Genomic DNA, 16,958 nt, shown 5'->3' on the forward strand with positions numbered 1-16,958 from the left:
TACCTGTTCTGCACCCCACTCTGGCACTGGTGAATTCTCTCACCCTCCCGCGCTTCTGACTGTACCCAGTGCTTGTATAAATAAATAAATAAATCTTAAAATTAAAAAAAAATAAATAAATAAAGCCAGCATCTCTTTAAAAAAAAAAAAAGAAAATGTTGAACAAGATATGCGAAATCAGGAATCCTTTCTAAAGTGGAGATATAGAGATAGAAAGACCAGAGAGAGGGGAGAAAAGGGAGAGGGGAGAAAGGAAGAGAGCAGAGAGGGCGGGAGGGGGGAGAGACAGAGGCAGAGAGAGAGAGAGAGAGAGAGAGAGAGAAACTGGCTTGCACAGACATCCTTTTGATTTGGATTTTTTGTAAGGAGTGTCTCAGTTTGCAAAGACATTTACTTGGATTAGAGGTTTGATCATGAGAGGAATTATTAAATTTCCATGGTAGTATCTTTTCTATCTATGTGAAAAGAAATTGTGAAGTGTACCAGGTTTATTAAGGGAATAAAATGCGCCCAGTGACTGGAGTGTGAAGTTATCAAATTCTGATGTGGTCAGAAGGAGATGAGGGCACATTCTTTGGCCTCATGAACTAAAAATATGATAAACTTTGCAGGATGAGACAAGAAGATGCTTAATTATATTACTAAACAGTGTATGCATACAACTGAACCATCTAAATCTTAAAAATATGTGTAGTGGTGAGTGGTGAAGATGAGTGGTGAAGATTTAGGAAGTAATAGGATGTAATAGAGATACCCATACATTTATTTAAGTTAAACATTCCAAAGGATAATTGAGGGAAAGGATGGTAAAAATTAGACACCAATACGTTAAATGATTTTTTTCTGCCTTAAAAAGAATATGACAGAAGGAAATGAAGGTTAAAAAAATAATTAAAAAAATTTCAATGTAGCTATCATTATTACAGAGTAATTTGACATGGAATTGATTTAGCCATACACCTTGTGCTGTTCTTTCTTGATAGTAACTTTAGGACCATTATGCACCAGACTGGTTAAGCTACTCTGTGCTATGATGTACTATATGCAGTATTTTTATCAACTCTAAGTTCTGTGATGTCTTTTTTCTAGCATCTCTTTTCTTTTTCTTAATTTTTTTTAAAGATTTATTTATTTATACAAGAACTGGGGTACAGACCAGAGGTGCAGGAGGGTGAGAGAATTCACCAGAGACAGAGCAGGGAGCAGAACTGAAGACACTGAGGGGAGCAGTGGGTGAGGCAGGAGACGTTTGCTATGCCATGTGGGTTTCTCCCTGGCCGTCGGGGAATCGAACCTGTGCTGCAGAGGCTGTGGACAGCTTCACAACGTGGCGCTCAACCCGCTGCACCACCGGGGAGGCCCAAGCATCTGGCCGCCATGTGGGACCCTCGTCCGGTGGACAGGGAGCAGCCGGGGATCGAACCTGTGCTGCAGAGGCTGCGGGCAGCTTCACAACCCAGCGCTCAACCGCTGCGCCACGGGGGAGGCCCTCTTTTCTATCTCGATTCTAGTAACTTACAAAGAACCTACCTATGTGGCTTCAATATACTTATACATCCTCTGTATTTGGCTCAAAAAAGTACTAATAAATTTTGCCTGTGTACTTTATAATCTTGAAGTTTGTAAGACAAAGACCAACACGAATTTGCAGCAAAGTAATTTGTTTAGGGGGATTGTAAAAATGAAAAAACACAACTGGATGATTTGGCTAGAGCATAATTAAGACAAAGTGCTTAACTAAATTTTCTGATTTTCAAAATTTGACTTGTTCCAAATTTTTGATGTACAATTTCAATTTTCAGTAGCAAATAAGTATGTACTTAGGGGATGGCACTAAAACTCAAACCATTTAACATGTTAAAACACACACAAAATTTCCAAAGGATAATAAGAAACTCTGTAGGAGGCAGACACCAATAGAAGCTTTGAAAAAGCTATAGCAGTTAGAGTTCTGGTACATGGAGAGATGCAAAAATAAGCCAATGGAGGACAATTAGGAGCCTCCAAATTGACACACATGTATGTGGATACCTGCATAATGATAGAGCTGGCATTGCTGAGTAAAGGAGAATAAGTAAGTAAAGGAGAATGGAACAACTAGTTACCCATAAAGATGAATATGAAATTGGATCTCCACACCATACAAAAAAGGTCAAATACTTTGGATTATTTCTTAAATTCCTGAGTTTGCAAAAATAGCCGCACAAAATGCTAATACTTAACAGTTCTCATCAAATTATTTTGGTGCAGACTAAAAAAATCCTGGTTAAATTCCTACTTGTTACACAGGAATATCTGAAGCGATAACTGCATACCGAACTAATGAACTCTATTATCTGACTATTAGAATCACTTCTTACGGAGAGAGTTGGTAATATTATGTAAGCACCTTTAAAAAGAAGTCTGTCGTCGAGTTTCTGTTTGGATGTATTGCACATCACACCTTTGTGGAGAAACCCCTGATTCCCTTCCAGCCATAGTAAAATGCCCATGGGAACTAATGCTTTACTACGGCCAGGAGGTGACTGGAGACAATGAAATTCCACTGGGATGGGTGGGGGCATTTACTTGCATTTCATCATATGACATTATGAGCCTCTTAAGTTATCAACCAACTAAATTACAAAAAAAGACCCCCTATCAATTTTAAGTTAGTATGAAAAATATGAGGAAAAAACTTTACTGATTGACCTTCTAACATAAAGCTTCAGATTCAATCAATTTAAAACTATCCTTTTGGCCTACTGTTGTCTTTTCACAGTAAGTTACTTAAAACTAGATTGTGTTCTAAAAATTTAATCAATTTTCTTCTTTATTTTTAAACTAAGTAAGCAAAGTCAACATTCCATGACAGAAATAACTATAAAGTTACCCAACTGAAGTAAGTCAATGAGCTGAGGCTGTTCTGACTTTAGGTAAATGAGATGAGGCAAATGAAGGCAGGTACCATTCCAAAGCATCATCCTCCAGAGTGATATCTAACACATGTAAACATGCTTATTTGACCAATTCTAATAAGCTCCCTACTGTAGATGTAGTGCCAACATTCATGCTTTTGACACTTGATGAAGGTAATTGGAATTCTACACCGAAGTAGTTGCAAGTTTCCCCTCTTTGCACCCCTATTTTACTTTATTACTTTGTTCCAACTGCATTGATTATTGAGCAATTATGCTCCTGGACTTTGAATTTCTAAATAATTACATCCAATTTCTTATGCCCTTCAGCATCCTACACAATATAGTTATACAGTGGGTGCTAATACAGACTGGAAAGTGTATCCTTGCTAAATCTACATTGGGAAGTAGTGTATCTTGCTAAATATACATTGCCAACACATTTCTTAAAGTTGTATTTATCTGAATAATATCTTAGAAGATGTTAATAAGCATGCTGCCAAACATATATGGTAAAATAAGTTCAATAAAATTCTGCAATATATTCCTTTCTTGGATATTTGCAATGCATATTAAAGAATAGGATTCCAGAAAAAAAGGAAATATTCAGCTGTATTTAACTCAGGTGCGTGTGTGTGTATGTGTGTGTGTGTGTGCAGTAAGTTTTGGACAGCATATACAAGTAGCAAAACAAATGAAAGAAATAATAAAACAAAAGTACACTTTTATAAGGCCAAACAAGTTGTTATAAGAATAAAAGGGGAAAGAGGCTAGATAAACTAGGTAAAACTAGATAAGAGGGTAGCTGAAATTAGATGGATAGAATTGGACTTAGTGTAACTTAAGTTAGTGAACTTAATGTAATAAATATAGATGTTGACTTATAATGATGCACACCTGAATTTTTTTTTTTAAATTGAAGTGACACTGTGTTATATTACATAAACTTCAGATGCTCATCCGTGAACATCAATATGTGTATAGCACATTAATGTCATTGGTAAAAGTTGAAATTTACTATGAAATGTTGCAATACAATGTTACTTCAATATAAAATTATTAAAAGAAAACTATATCCAGCAAATAGATCTTCTCCAGAACACTGGTTTATGAGACTCCCTGAAATATTTAGAAGAAAAGCTTGTACATTGACTTCTTTGCCATATATTCAATTTGAAACATCCTCATGTGAATACTGTTAAATAATGCACTATTTACATGGCTACAGTAAATGGGTATTTGCTGTGTAGCTACCCCTAATAAACCCTGCTGGAATCTGTCATTTTTCTAGAGAAACTGACTATTGAAGTGAGGTCTAGTTTATAATGTAGTAGGGACTTCACATTATCAATGCTAATTTTTAGACTGCAAAAATTAAAAGAAATATTTTCTAAAGAAATTACTTAAAAGTAACATCTTTATTCTTGGGATTTTTTTTTCTTCCCCCAGGTTTTAAATAAAAGTTTAAACAATTCAGCCATAGCACATAGACTGCCAAGGAAAGTCATTCACTCTTTTATTGTTCACATTTAGAAGATTTAGAGATTCATTACCGTTCCATTGAATACAAATTCAAGAGATAAAGAAAATAGTCTGTTATGTTTGACAAGTGAATGAATATAACCATACATTACCCAAGTATAAGCACCATAACATTATAAAGTGCTTTTGTAAGTTATTATTAGTTTAGATCCTCAGAACATTCCTGTGAAATAAGCAGAGCAGGAATCATTATTCCCACTTCATGTATATAGATGTTTGAGATATTGAGAAATTAAATGGCTTTCATTATAACATTGTTAGTTCAGTTCACTACAACCTTCTTTATTATTATGTGTGGCTGTGTGCCAGAAACTGAACTAGTAGGAGAGGGGATGAATTGTCCCTGCCCTGGGAGAGATGACTGACTGATAGCAGCAATGTTAATCCACCCTAGTCTCACAGTCTAGAACTTTCCCTGCTACTTCACTGTTCTTAATCAGATTTTGTATGTCATATCTTCTATGCCACTCAAACCCTGCTTGGCTTACGAAGCAACCTGCAAAACAATGCACAAAGTCTCCAGGCGTTCTAGCATCATGAGGGAGGATGATTAAAGGAACACAGTAAGATTTATCTGGCAGCATTGGGGGAACACAGTTAACTCTCAACTGATCTGCCTGAGATGTCTTCCCCAGGCAGGTTCACTGCCCTGTGTTTGCTGGAGCTGCCCAGAGAGGCTGACTTGAAGGAAATAAATGCACTCCACTTGCAAATCCAAGTACAGTCCACCTTGTACTCTAGCATATTGACATTTGAAGCATTTTGAGTCTAGAGCTGAGAATTGAGACAGTTCTCTACAGAAGTAAATGGTTTTGTAATCTTGTTGTTCTTCTCTTCACAGAATTAAAGCTAGTTTTAACACTTGAAATATGCCCTTAATAGTATGTTAAAATATTCACTGTTATGGGAATGAAACTGTGGTCTAATTTTACTGGGCAGTCACTGAATTGTGACCATTTTAATGAGCCTTTGGACCTAGTTTCATAAATTAGTTCTGACACAGCACTATGGCACGTTGGCCTCGGGTTATTAGAATGCTAATGCGAAGATCATTGGTTGGCCAGATTCCCATTTGTTACCAGAAAATGCTCTGTGCTCCCAGGCTCTGTCTGCAAGGACAAATAAAAGTGGAAACTTGAACTTCTTACCGATTACCTGGCAAGTCTTATCATCGTATGTGACTTATTTAGATTTATACTATTTTTTTCCCCAGTAGAAATTGACGAGAAAAGAAGAGGACATGAGTACTTGGATGGCCTATTAAATTTATTTTCTATTTTATTCAATAGTTATATTAAGAAGAAAATGTGCATTTGGGTTGTTCCCAAAGCTTAGCTATTGTAAATTGTGCTGCTATAAACATAGGGGTGCAGGTGCTCTTTGGAATTGATGTTTCTGTGTCCTTTGGGTAAATACCTTGGAGTGGAATTGCTGGATCATATGCAAGCTCTATCATTAGTAGGTTGAGGAATCTCCACACAGCTTTCCATAGTGGTTGGACCAGTTTGCACTCCCACCAGCAGTGCAGGAGAGTTCCTTTCTCTTCACATCCTCGCCAACATTTGTTGTTGCTAGTTTTTTTAATATGTGCCATTCTCACTGGTGTGAGATGGTATCTCATGGTAGTGTTGATTTGCATTTCCCTGACTGGATCAAGAAGATGTGGTACATATACACAATGGAATATTACTCAGCATTCAAAAAAAGATAAACACTTGCAATTTACAGCAACATGGATGGAGCTAGAAGGGATCATGCTCAGCGAAATAAGCCAGAAAGAAAAAGAAAAATACTGGATGGTCTCACTCATAGCAGGAATCTAGAAAACCTAAATAAGGGATGGAAAAAGAATAACTATAAGAAAGAAAAAATCAAAATCAACAAACAACTATGAATCAGAGACACACTATGGTGGTGGGGAAAGGAGAGATTGGGGTCAAAATAAGGGGGTTGCAATTGTATGGGGAATATAAAAATAAAATTAAAAAAAAATAAATAAAAAATGAACCAAAAAAGAAGAAAATGTGAATGCCACAGATTGTTTTTTCATTGATCAAATCATATTGAACAGACAGAACATACTGGATACTGTGCTAGAAACTGGGTAAATGGATATGCATAGTGTGTGCTGATGGATGTCACAGAGAAAGAAAAACCTGCCGCTAACAGTAGCAATGTGATAAGCATCATAATAAAGATGCAGCCTTCATACTCTATCCTCTATCACTTGGAGAGCCCTTAAGAGTCTGTTCTTGGTATATGAAGTGGTTTCTTCTCAAGACACCTGTTTTAATGTTAGTAGTTTTATAGAACCATATCTACCAGCAAATTCTGTAAAGGCCTCACCTCCCTCCTTTGAGCTATAGAAACCTGTTTTTGTTCTTCTGTTTATTTTATTTTGCTTTCCCATTAAAACTGTTTGCTAATTTTTGACATACCTTTACCTTGCCTTGAAACCTACGTGTCCATAAAGCTTGATGAAAATTTTGTGGCTTTTGAGTGTATTTAATCAAAGTCTCATTAAAAGTTATTTAGCAGAGACTATAAAAGCACTTTTCACACAGGTCACATAACAAACATCACATGGCACTAACAATGAAATTTCAAGTTATTAATTCCTAAAACTTTCACCTTGTAATTTTTCCAATCACTTTATTTCACATTATCTTAAATAATAACTTTGAAGATTTTTTTTTAAATTCCATGAACACCTTTATCTCTACAAAGGTAAAAATGAAGGGCATGTTTTATCTAGAGAGAAAGCATCCAGAAATCACAAAAATCAAATGTAAAATATGTATCAATATTTCCCAGCAGTGCCCTGAAATATTCAGGAAATTGCTTAACAATATTACAAATACACTTGATTATCTATTGCCACCAATAGTGGACAGAAATGTTAATGATAGTTAATGACACACATTCCTGATTAAAAAAATAATCTTAGCCATTACTAACGCATAGACTTAGCTAATTTCTTTGTATCCCGAGAGTTTTTACTTTCATACTTGAGGACAACATACTTCTCAAGAAAAATGAAATCAACTACCAAGAGTTTGGATTATCTATTTCATTGGGAATGCTCAGATTCATATCAGTGAAGTAAAATAGATCCAAAAATTTGGGCATTGGTCTGTTTCCTTACTTCCGTGTGTGTGTGTGTGTGTGTGTGTGTGTGTACTTTATTTTTTCAGGTCCTTGTTTTTTGGTTAGATTTTTAAAAAATTATTTTTTTTTTAACGAGGTTGTGGTGGTTTACAGCACTGTATACGATTCAAGGGAACAGGTTCACATCTCCTCAGCTGTATTATTGTAATAGGGTGGTCCCCTGAAAAGGGGGAGGTTCCAGGTTCTCTGCCCCACCCAAATGGAGGGTGGAGCTGAGCAGGGAGAGAAGTAGCTGCAGAGGAGACTGAGGAAGGAAGGAAGTAGGATGGAGAGCCAGAAGGAGACCTGGAGGAGGCACGTGAAGCTGAGAGACACATGAAGAAACTGTGCTTGCCTTTTGGTTGTGGACTGGGTGACACAGATGTGGGTGAGAGACCCGTGGGGAGGTGACAATGGCGGTTTTTGTCTTGATTTTGATTCTGCTCTTTTCCCTCCAGACTTGTTTGGTTGTTTCTGATGCTTTTCTGTGGGTCCGCACTGGAAGATGCTTTAGACTTGTGGCAGGCTTTGGGGCCTTGCTCTGGGCCAATCTCATTTGGATGGAGTTTTACCCACGAGGGGACGGGTAACTTTGGGTGCTTGATTTAGAAACTAGGTTCTTTGCCTTTCTGTATTGTTTCCTAGTAGTATTAAAGTTCCTTCCCTTTAAAGTCTCAAATGTTTTGTGTTGCTGCAGTGGATGGCAGAACCTATTTAGAGCAGGCAGGTTTGTGGGGTCTGGGCAGCCCCTCTCCCTGCCCTGTAACATTATCACCACACTACACTCACCACCAAAACACCATAGTCCTTTACCACGGTCCTTTGGGCCTCCTTATCCTCTTTGTTCTCACCCCTATTCTTTCCCCCTCTAACTAGTGTCAGTTCTGCAGTAAATTTTCTAGGGTTTGTTTTGGTTTAGTTTTGTCAGTTCCTTCTCCATATTCCACATATGAGTGAAATCATCTGGTATTTGTTTTTCTACTTCTGCTTGGATCCTCTTTGTGGTGATTTTGTATTTGGTGTTTAAAACACCAGAGCTACTAAGTTAGGTATTTTATAATTCATAAATATAATGAAATGTCAAAACTAATGTTAAGCAGCTAAATATATTTTATGTGGTGAATAGAATACAACTCTAATACTCAAAGTTTGGTTGGCAGGCAAAAAGCATCTGTATTATGTAGGACTCTGTTAAAAATGCAAAACTAGCTCAGAGCTAATCAGAAGTAGAAAACAGTCTCATTTCTATTCTTTTATGTTAATATGTGTAACTATCATCCAAATATTTTCATAGGCACTGTCTTTTTTACTTCCATTAACAGAGGACTTTTCTTGACACGTTTTCATAAGATAAAATGTCAAAAACAAAAATGTCTTAATTTTTTGTAATGTCTCAGTAAATATAGAAACCATGTAATGACAGTGCATTAGAATGCACTTAGAATGTGCAACTTTATAAGACACTCAGGTGTTTGCTATGAACATTCAAGTTTGAGAAGCACTGGTATGTGGTACATTTAGCTGAAATTCTTTCCTTCCATTATCTCTGATTTTATTTTTTATAAGTATTTTGAAAGGTATTAAGAATTCTAAGCAGAAAAACAAGGCTTTTAGGGAAGACATTTTAAAAAGGTTTTTCTGAAGGCCTGAGAATGGAATAATGGGTATTTTAACATTATCTGTTGCTATCATTTGTACATCATTTAAGAGTTGATCACATTTTCACACACATTAAAAAAGTAATTCTCACAATAATCTCATGCTGTGGGTCATACTGTCGATTCCCAATTACAAAAATTGAAGTTGAGAAGATATGTTATTTATACAAGATAACATAGCTAACAAGTAGTGGTGCCAAGACTCTCAGGAGATCTCACGCCAAACATCACGTCCTGCAGAAGAAATATGATTTTTTAATGAAAATTAAACCTGAAGCTTTTAACAAGTTTTATAAAATTTACTTGCAAATTGCCAAAATACTTGTAAATTTATTTTTTAAATAGATTGATTTTCCAAAACATCTCCATTAGCATATATATATACAGGACAAAGCCATTAAATTAAACCTTATTGTTAAGAATTTCATGAGAAAACAAAACATTTCAAAGAGCTCTTTGAGAATGCAAATCTGAAAGACAGAGTAAGAAATCAAGGAAATTCAAAAGATCTAACATCCATTCCCCAAACCGGGGAGAAATAGGACATCTGATGTTACTAATGACACCAGGCTAAGATAAATGGAAGAATACACATAATTTAATTAGATAAAAATTCTTCAAGATAATGCTTAGGAAAATTGTTTAAAGGATTTTTAAATTGTTCCAGGTGTCTCTATACCCTCTCTCTATCCAGGCATATTCTCTCTCCTCCCTTCTCGCCTTGTATCCTACTACACCAGGTATGCTTCCTCTTTGTCTCCGCTGGTCTCCTTGCTGTTTCTCGAATGTGTCACACACATCTCTCCCTTTGCTTTAGCTTCTTCTTCACTTTTATTTTTCAGATAATCCTATAGCTAACTCCAGATAATCCCATAGCTAACTCCCCAAACCTCTTAAAATTTTTGTTCAGATATCACCTTCTCCCCTATTTAATGTAGCAACATTTCATTTTCTTATACTCTTCACACTCACTACTCAGGGTGGTTCCCATTATTATGATTTAATTTTTGTTTTCCAAAGCATGTATTACCCCCTATTACATGATGCTACTTGTTTATTATGTCTATGATTTATTACTAGATGAACTTCCCACCTCAATGCTTCATGAAGTCAGGGGCCTTCATTGTGTATACAAATATATTCAAAACACCTAGGATATTCAGCTAATAGATGAGTTTCAGTAAGTGTTTGTTGAATACATGAGTGAGTTAATCAATGAATTAATGACTATAGTATCTTAACTTCCATGACTCAACATACTGTTGAAGATAAAAAGTAGGGTCATGAAAAGGGTTATAATGGGTCACTTTTGAATGTGTATAGTAGAATAATGATTAAATTATACAATTGAAATTTATTTGATTAATAAAATGGTAACCAAAAAGTGGTAAACAAAATCATTTTAATTAATGTCTTAATGATAAAACAAAATTGAAACAAATTTAGATTGATTGAGTATTAAAGATAACATAGACAATAATTTTCAGGCTCTTTAATTGGTTATCTGACTTAATACCTTATATACTGTCACTTTTTTATAAAATTAACTTCCTAATTTTATTATTTTTCATAAAAATTTTCAAATCTTTAAAGTTGCATATTATCACTAAATAATTTTGACATTGCTGGCACTTTCAAATAACTCCCCTTTGTAAACATATTTTTCAGTTGAGAAAATATTCCTATTGGCCCTGAGGAAGTTGATAAGCTAAGAGCTAATCAGAAGTAGAAAATAGTCTTAATTCTATTTTTACATTTATGTATGATTATCAGTCCAAATAGGCACTGTCTTTTTCACTTCCATTCACAGAGGACTTTTTTTGACATATTTTCATAAGATAAAACTTGTCAAAATGTCTTAATATTTTTTTGAACGTTTCAGCAAATATAGAAACCATATAACCACAGATAGTCTCAATTTTATTGAATTCTGGCATATCTATCATTAAAAATAGAGATTCATCAAATTGCTGTTCACTTAGGTTGAAATATTTCAAAACTTTATAATAGGAAAATGAAAACTAAATTACATAAACTTCATAGCTCTCCTTGTTTAATTTTTTTACTTCATTTCTTCTGTAAGAATGAACGTCTTTGTTAAAGTGAGATTTTGCTTTTAAAAAATTGATATTCTTTTAAAATTTCATAATTTGAATGCTTGCTAAACATTTTTGATCAGAGAGTTCCAACTAATTTTGAACAAAAAGTAGACAAAATATGGAGGATTTGGGCCTCTCTGGTGGTGCAAGGGGTTAAGATGCAACCTATGAAGCAATCCACAGCCACTGCGGCACGAGTTCAATCCCTGGCCAGGGAGAAACCGACATGATGCAGCAGTGTATTCCAGTCCCTCTTCCTATTCTGTTCCCCACTCTATCTGTGGTGAATCCTCTTACCCACCAAACTTCTGGCCTGTGCCCCAGTTCTTGTATGCATAAATAAATCTTAAAAAAAGAAAGAAAAAATACTGAAGTTTTGTTTAAAAAAAAAGGAGAATTTATAAAGTAGTTCTTCAAATCTCAAACATTTCCAAAATTCAGGTTTTATAGATTTTGTAATATGTTGATGTTTTCTTTTTAAGTCAGTATCATTCATGACTAAAATTTTGATAGTCCTGTTTTTTGACTGCAAATACATAAAAACATTTGTACAATGTGATACTTACATCTTGGTTTGTATAAATTAATAGAGTATCACAACTTGTTGGAAGCAATTATGAATTATTTATATACCATAACCAACTCCAAGTACATTTCTGCTCCATAGGTTTCCTAATTTACTAAGAACATTACTTTTACCACCATGCTGTGTTTCACCCAAATTTGTATTCATATTATCACTGCAAAAATCACATAATTTTATCTTCAGTGTTGAGTTTTTAAACTCCACTTGCAATAACCATTCACAAAATAGTTATCAATTTCAGTTTGCTTTTAATAGCCAACAATGTTTTAATTTTAAAATAAACATCTAAAAACAAAGCAATACATTAACTTATAACCTATTAAAACTTCATGAAAAAAATTCATGTTGTTATTAAAACATTTTTGTATAATTATTTTGACAAAAATTGCCTATACATGAGAAATCAAGCCAATATGTAATTCCTCAAAAGGAATTCTTGATGTCTAGGTGAGGTATCTGTTACAGAGGTTCAGAAATACAAATCATTGGTTAAGTGCCTTAAATATGACTTAAGGAAATATTAGTGATTTATGAGCATTAAAAAATGTTAATATCACAGATACATAGTGGGTTTAATGATAATTATTTTCTAAAAATAGAATTTAAGTAATAAAGATTAAATAACTAATACATTTCTGAATTATAAACTGATCTGCACAATATCTTTACAATGTCAATATTGCTTTCCCCATTTTACAGGTAGAAAACCCTAGAGAAAACTAAGGCTATCCAGTTTATTCTGGCAGAACCCATATTCAAACTAGATTCTTTCTGATTCCAGAAGTGCATTCCTCAAACTACACCAAATCACTTTCTCCTATTTAAAGGGTAGAAATTTTATCCTATTGCTCTTGGCAACCACAAATTCCTGAGAAAAAGAAAGGTAGGGTTGTTTTTCTCCATTGGATATTAAATGACTATTGCAGGCAGTTTGCTGCCTGGGATAGTAGTCATTCATTTCTGATAAATATTTTGATGGTTCTTAAGTATGTGTATTTGGGGAGGAGGCAGATTTTAAAGGCATACTTGACAATACTTGAGTAATGTGTATTTAAAAAAAAATGCCTACAAATTCTTTCATACCTGCATTAGGCAGAATAATAGCTCCTTGAAGATATATATACCTTAATTCTCAAACGTGTGAATATGGTATATTACATGGCAAAGGGGAATTAAACTGATTTTAAAATTGGGAAATTATCCAGGTGGGAGCATATAATCACAAAGATCCTTAAATCTAGAAGAGGTAGGAAGAAGAGGAGGTTAGAATAGTGGAGGTAGAAGAAGGCAGCCATGATCATAGGATTTCAGGAAACCTCTAGATGCTATTATAGAAGAAAACAAAGATTTTCTCTGAGAGCTTCCAGGATGAATCACAGCCCTGCTGACACACTTTTGTTTTTGCCCAGTGAGACTTTTGTTGAACTTTGATCCACAGAACTCTAAGATACTAAAGTTATATTGCCTTGAGTCATTTACATTTATGGTAATTTGTTATAGCAGCAATAGAAAGTGAATACAAAACCCTTTTCTTCAAGAATTAGAATTTAATTCACGTTGCTTACCTATAGGCTGGGTTTAGGAATCTACAAACAGAATGTGGCAGAAAATGGGATGTCACTTCCTAGATTAGGTTATAAGAAAATGTCTTCCACCTTGGTACAGTCTAACTTTCCTGGGATTTCTCCCTGGGGCTGAAGAAGCTGTCACCAGGTCATCTACACAATGTGGAAAAGCTTCTAGTAAAGAACAAAGGCCCGCCAGCAGCCACATGGGTGAACTGCAAAGAATATTCTCCCCCAGTCAATGTTTTGATGATTGTGGCCCCATCTGACAACTGAGTTGCTGTCTTGTGAAAGACCCCAAACCAGTACCAGCCAAGTAAGCTATGCTTAGATTCCTGACCCACAGAAATGGTGGAATGAAAAAAACAATTTTTTGGTATTTCAGACTATGAAGTTTTAGGATTACTTGTTATATAGCAGTAAACCAACACAAATACTCTAGGTTTTTATTTACACACCAAAAAAGGGAAATTATACAGAAAAGGAAAAATGCTAATTAGGTGAGTATTGCTCCCTTTTTCCAAATAAATTGATCAGAATGTGATCGCCCAGTAATTTTGGTGTAACAGTGCATACATGTAAAAACTGACATTTCTATAAATACAATTTAGTTAGGTTTTATTCAGACTAAAACCTCAACATTGAGAATAAAATTTCTCAAACTTCTAAGAATACATTTATTCTTTTTTTTTACTACATATTTGAATGGATGAGTGCTGTCAAAGCTTCTGTGAGATCAGCAAAGGCAATTAACCTCTAATTTTCCCTTTGTTCTTTCTTCTCTTATATGTTGCTTTTCCAGTGAAGCTTATACTTAATGGAACAAAAATGCCATAAACTGAGATTAATTATGGGTTTTCTACTTTGCTATATAAAAACATTCTCCAGACTGCAATTTACAAAGTTTAATGACTTCAGCATAACATATATATCCATTAAATAAAGAAAACAACCTCTCATTTTATGATAATTTTATGTTGAATTTCAAATTAAGCATGATTATTAAAACAAAGCATCTTTTCCTTTTTTTATGAGTGTAATTCATCTCAGCTAACCAAATATATGTAATGGCCACACTATAATACATGACAAGTAGCCAAGTTCTTTCCCTATCCACTTTTAAAATTCTACTAACATTCAGATAAAAAAAAAACCAGTACTCACAAATTCTTTTAAGTGGAAATGTTAATAAAATCCACTGCTCCCACCTAACTATAATATAGGTCTTTGAATCCAGTTTAAACATTGACTAATATATAAATCATCTCCGTGTATGAATATAAAGGAGATACACAAACTGCATACTGGGGATTTTTTTTCCATGAGGTTAAATGAATTTTCTTACTAAATGTTGTTCTATGGGAAACTGTATTGTTATATAAATTGGTTTCTGTTATTATTTTCTCCATGAAATCAAAGTTAGTTTTACCTCCTGGAACCAATCATAAGGAGATTTTTAGTGGGCAGAGATTATGCATTTTTAATTTTTGTAATGGCCTTTATAGCAAAGTGATATTTGATACTGCACCAGATCTGAATTTAATGAAGAGCATATAATTGAATATTCATAAGTTATTAAAGAGTTTTTAATTTTTCATATTCAGCAATAACAGATTAGGTCCATATTTATAAATACATAATATGGCACTCAATTTCTTAGATGTACCTTTCCTCCTTACTTTAAATTCTCCTTGTTAGCGTGTGAATACAATTGTGATCATTGCATAATGAAGAGAGGGACAAGGTATACCACCACAGGAAATTTCAAAAAAATATGGCTGGGTTCATAGTCATTGTCTCCAAATCAAGTAAGAAATCAGTGAGGAAGTAACATAATTTTTGTACATTAAAAAAGAGAACAGTAATTATGATTTTATTCAGAGTAACAAAATATATTCCATTATGTAAAGGAAACTGTGCTCATCTACAAATCAATTAGTTCTGCTAATGAAAAAATAGAACAGCCTTTTAAAATGTATCTTTTATAATGTCTTTGCCTTGCGTATGAATCTTGGATAATAAATCATGACAAGAAAACGTCATCAGCAATATTAATACTAAAATATGAGTGATTAATTATGCACAACTGCTTCTCTCCTCAGAGTAGTGCTCAGGATCAGCAGGTGACACTGTATAAATTATTATGTTAATAGTTTGATTGTTGGGAAGATAGGCATGTGTTACTAGTGGGATTCTAAAATATGTACATAAATAAAATGGCATTATCATCAATATTTATTCTTAGGGAGGTGACAATTCAATGCCAGCAAAACACACATTTTTCAATTGTAGGGTGGTTTTGTGACAAAGATCTAAGTGTAGTTAGACTGTTTTACATGTTTTAGCTTCTATATATGGAAAAGGAATAGGGGCTGCCGTCGAGGGCTGTCATGTGTCCTATATGATTCACAGAAGATGTCTGGGTAGTTTTGTTTGCTGATCCCATAATCTTTTCCCTTCATTATGAAGATCATCTGTCAATAAGTTGCATCTCCCTACCCCAAACCTCTGTTTATTTTCTTCTTCACTTAAAAATTTGGCACCTAACAGAAAGAAAAAGAAAAATACCGGATGGTCTCACTCATAGCAGGAATCTAGAAAACTTAAATAAGGGACCAGGAAAATGAATAACTATAAGAAAGTGAAAATCAAAATCAACAAAAAACTATGAACCAGAGACACTCTATGGGGGGTGGGGGGCGGGGAGGGGAGGGATTGGGGTCAAAATAAGGGGGTTGCAATTATATGAGGAATATAAAAATAAAACTTATTTAAAAAATTTTGGCACCTAAAAATTTCTCTGAATCATCCATATCACTCCATATTTCAAATATTCTTATTGTGGTTTTATTGTGGGGAAAGTTTGGATGTCACAGGGGTAATAAAATTCATGGCATATTGGTCCAGGTAAAGTATGTCCTTTTTATCTATGGTATATTACTAATCTCAAAAATTCAGAAAAATGTAGGCTCCATCTATTTGATCATGGCAATAAATTCTAACAAATTTTCTGTAAGCCTTTCTTGAAAAGCCCAGCTTAACTAGAGCTCATATGATTTAAAACACTGCCTTCAATACTTTTAGCTTAATGGCATTGTCAGATGTCAAGAATATTTGGTAAGAGATTTATTTAAAATAATATGCTATATTTTACCATTTTTATAATAGCTGTCAAGTCACAACACATTTGAAATGAAGAATGATTAAACTAAGTGGATTATAAACTTAGTCACAATATTATAGAATAGAATCTTCTTGGATTTCTACTGTAGTCACTTAATTCTATTATTGCCTTTGTATGAACACTTAAGATATATGCAATTCAATATTATAAAACAACATAAGATCGACAGATTACTTATCTCTTAAAGTAGCTTCTTCATACATACACAACACTCAGATACTCACTAATCGATTGTGTTGCAAAATCTAATTCAGTAAAAGCAGCCGTTTGCCAGTTCTAC

The 16,958-nt window shown here is 34.3% G+C and overlaps 1 protein-coding gene across 1 annotated transcript in view; it reads right to left on the reverse strand.

Moving 5' to 3' along the window:
• RALYL (RALY RNA binding protein like) overlaps positions 1–16,958 on the reverse strand; it is a gene marked incomplete at its 3' end in the record, with an annotated part of 289,268 nt that overhangs the window by 87,206 nt on the left and 185,104 nt on the right. The window lies entirely within an intron of this gene.

Source organism: Talpa europaea (assembly GCF_964194135.1).
Source record: "Talpa europaea genome assembly, chromosome: 3".
NCBI classification, from domain to species: domain Eukaryota; kingdom Metazoa; phylum Chordata; class Mammalia; order Eulipotyphla; family Talpidae; genus Talpa; species Talpa europaea.